The 3,892-nt window shown below is 57.6% G+C and overlaps 1 pseudogene; it reads right to left on the reverse strand.

The window, feature by feature from the left end:
* Positions 1-1,870: 1,870 nt before the first annotated feature.
* Positions 1,871-3,892, reverse strand: part of LOC105545350 — a 6,338-nt pseudogene continuing 4,316 nt past the window's right edge.

Raw genomic sequence — 3,892 nt, forward strand, 5'->3', positions numbered from 1 at the left:
ACGGATTCTGACCATTTGACCCAGCAGTCACCCTCCTGGGCATTTGTCCCAGAGAAAGAAAGATTTATGGCCACACAAACACCTACACGCGATTGTTCACGGCAGCTCTATTTGTAATAGTCAAAGGCTTCAGAAGGTGCATGGTAAACACAGCGGTCCTTTCCGACCAAGGGAGGCTACTTATCAGTAAAAAGGAACAAACTATTGACACAGGAAACAGCTTGGATGGTCTCAAGGGCATGTTCCTGAGTGAAGAGCCCATCTGAAAGGGTCCCACGCATTCCATTTACATCGCACTTGCAACATGACGGATTTATGGCCGTAGGAAACAGGCCAGAGGGTGTGAGGAGGAAGGAACGGGAATGCGGGCAATGGCTCTCTGGGATGGGGCAGTCCCAGAGATGGCCATGGCAGTGGGACAGCTCTGTGTCCTGTTCCTGGCGGTGTGGACACAAATTCCCACACCCTACAACATGGCATAAAAAATCCAGACACATACACGGCAGCAAGGGCAGCTTCCTGACTTAGACACACGCTCCAGTTAGGGGAGACAAAGCCATTGAGAAAACTGGGTGAAGGGTGTATGGGAATCTCTGTACTAGCTTTGAGACTTCCTGTAAGTCTGTAATGATTTCAAAATAAAATCTTTAAAAGAAATCAGGAGCTTGATAAACACAACATACATCATATGCCACTTTTTGAATAAAAAACATTAAGACATGCAGATATTCCATTATTGTTGCAAACAGAAACCACGGGAAGAAGGAGACAGAATTCACGGACTCGGTGAGTGGAGAACAGAAAGTTTGAGCTTCTGGGGTTACTTAATTATTTCACATTTTAAAATTATTTAAATTAAGTAAAAAAGCGTACAGAACAAATAAATGGAACACAAGAAAACAAGCAAATGGGCATTTTCAATGCATAAATATTTAGGAGTGGAGACCGGCAAGAGCCCCCTTGCACCGCAAATGGGCCCTGAGGTCCAGGACTGTAGGAGCTGAGTGGGGAGCCCGGCCAGCTGGAGGGACAGACACCAGCGCTCACTGCCTGTGTCACCGCCCTCACTGCTGCCCACAAGAGGGTGGCCCACTGGGTCCCACCACCCCAAATCCCAATGCCAGAGCCAGGCCCAGCTCTGCCACCCCCCGCCACCCCGTGCGGCACCCAGGCCACGCTGGTGCAAGGCCATGGCTAATCCGTTCTCAGAGGAAGCTGAGGAGGCAGCCCTGCCCTCGGTGTTTCCCAAGCCCCCTTATCCCAGCAGATTCCTCTCGGGGAAGATAAGCTCCCAGCTTAGCCAGGGCGGGTGGGAAGTCAGAGCTGCTTCCTTAATTGGCATTTTCCAGTTGAGAGCACATTCTCTACCTTTTTCACTTGGATCAGCTAATTGCCAAATGTTTTCATTTTTGAGAAGAAGTGAAATTGCAGAGATGTGGGATTTAGGGAAGGAATGCAAGGATCAATTCTGCCTAATTGCGAAATGTCTCAGCGGTCACCGTGACGGGTCCCAGAGTCGGCCGTGTGGACCCCGGGGCCTCCCGGGCGGTGGGGCCCCGGGGCTGTGATGCAGATGTTTACCTGATGTCGTGGCCTGAATCTGGTTTACATTGGAAATCAGACTGTTTACAGGCCAGCACATCTGCCTCTTCCTCTGGCTCTCCTTCATTTTGCTGTAATGTTCTGCAGGTCTCGCTGGGGTCTCTGTGGGAATATCTGTGACACGGAGTGAGCTAGGCCAGCCAAGGGCGGCCCCATCTGGGGACGGCAGCTCACGGCCTGGCCCCGGGTGGGCAGCCTGGGCCTGGGTTAGCGGTGGAGATGGGGGAGGGTCTGGGGCCCCTGGGCCAGTGGTGGGCTACACAGGCCGTCAGCCCTGCTGCAGGGTTCCTGTGGAGGACAGGGAGCCTTCTCCATCCCTGAAAACCATCGCGGGGACAGTGGAGTCATCAGGATGCTGGGACCGTGTAGTGTGTTCTGGAAGCAGAGGCTGGGTGTGGGCACGGGAACCTGTGATTGTCCCCAGACACCGAGAGGGGCCCACAGGGCCCCAGGTGCTCAGACCCCGGCTACAGATCGGGGACCCAGTCGTGTGTCAGGGAAGGAGAGGAGCAGGGGCCACAGACAGGGGTCCAGGAGGGCAGGGGGTCCAGGAGGGCAGGGAGTCCAGGAAGGCAGGGGGTCCAGGAGGGCAGAGTCACAGCAGGATGGGTGGTCCCGCTACAGGGGACTTCACCCCAGCAGCCCCTGCACTGCCCCTCTGACAGCCTCCACCTTTGACCCCCCAGACCAATGGGCTGCTGTGGCGGCTCTCAAGGCTGCGGCCCCAGCCGTGGGGGCTGCGGACGCTGGGGTCTGAGACCCTGCTGTTGTTTGTGGAGACACTGATGTCCTTCCCAGATCTCCTGGGCCCACCGTCAGCCTCCAGGCTGACCAGGCTGCCTGGGTCTCCTAGGACTCAACCCTGGGTTTCCTCCTCCAGGATACTGGATGGGAATCTGCAGCTGCCAACATCCACCTGCCGGCCTTCCCCTGTGCCCTGTCCCCTTGCTGCCACGGCCTCCTTTGTCCTCCCTGGAGATGCAGAGAGCAGCTCCGTCCTCAGTTGCCTTCAGAGTCCATGGGAGCTTCTGACCTCTTCCCAGCAGGGGCCCTGGGGGCTGCGTCCTGCCTGGTCCAGGCCTTCTTACCCTCACCTCCCTCTGGGCTCGGGGAGCTGGGGCCACACAGCCCAGAGAGCCTGGGCTGCCCAGGACAGGCCACCCTCCTCCTGCTCCCAGGAGTGCCCACAGCCCTGTCAGTTTCCAAGGGTGTCTCCTTCAAGCAGCCTCGTCAGGCCGAGCCACCCCCCGTGCCCTCTCTCCTCCGGCAGCCACGATCTGCCCTTCCTCCCCACCTGCTCAGTCCTGCAAAGCCTCCCGCCAAGCCTGACACCTGGAGTTTCCGTCTCCCACACTCCAGGGGCCTCCTCCACATGTCGCTGACCTCTGACCTCTGGTTCAGACCCAGAGCCCCTGGGTGCGCCAGCATTGGGTCCCGATGGCGGCACCAGTGTTCCAGGCCTGGGGCACCGCACTCACTGCAGATCTGGCCTGAGACTCAGCATCCGGGCAGCCCCATGAGATCTAGTTTCTGAATGGCGTCGTCACCTGACTGGGCATACAGGCCACAGGCCCGGTGGTCCTTTGGGCACTGATCCCTCTCCCACCCCCAAATCCCGCCTGAGAGCAGCGCATCAGGCAGGCCCCATGTATTGGACGCCTCCAAGTATCAGCCTTGATGTTCCTCTAATTCCAGCCCTGGCGTCTTCTCCCCGGGACACCCTGCTACTCCCTCGAGCTCTGCCCTCCATGGTGACTCCAGACATGCACGTTCAGCCTCTTCCCTCCGGGACCAGACTCCTCAGCAGCTCCCACTGCTCCCAACATGCCATCCAGCTCCTCAGGCCAGCAGCAAAGACAGGCACAGAATGGCTCCCGAGCCCATCGCTTCCTTCCTTCCTTCCTTCCTTCCTTCCTTCCTTCCTTTCTTCCTTCCTTCCTTCCTTCCTTCCTCCCTCCCCGCTCCCTCCCCACTCCCTCCCTCTCCCCTCCCTCTGTTCCTTCATTTCTTCCTTACTTGTTTCTGTCCTCCCTCCCTCTCTCCCTCCCTTCTCTGCTCCCTCCCTCTCTCCCTCCTTCCCTCCTTCCTCCCTCCATCCATTTCGTCCTTCCTTCCTTCTTCCCTCCCTTCGTTCCTTCTTCCCTCCCTCCCTCCCTTCCTTCTTTCCTTCCTTCCTTCTTTCTCTGCTCCCTCTCTCCCTTCCTCCTCCTTCCTTCCCTCCCTCCTCCCTCCCCCCTCCCTTCCTTCCTTCCTCTCTGGAGTCAAATGTGGGTACATGAGGTTTCCCATC

Source organism: Mandrillus leucophaeus, unplaced genomic scaffold, assembly GCF_000951045.1.
Source record: "Mandrillus leucophaeus isolate KB7577 unplaced genomic scaffold, Mleu.le_1.0 Scaffold325, whole genome shotgun sequence".
Taxonomy (NCBI): domain Eukaryota; kingdom Metazoa; phylum Chordata; class Mammalia; order Primates; family Cercopithecidae; genus Mandrillus; species Mandrillus leucophaeus.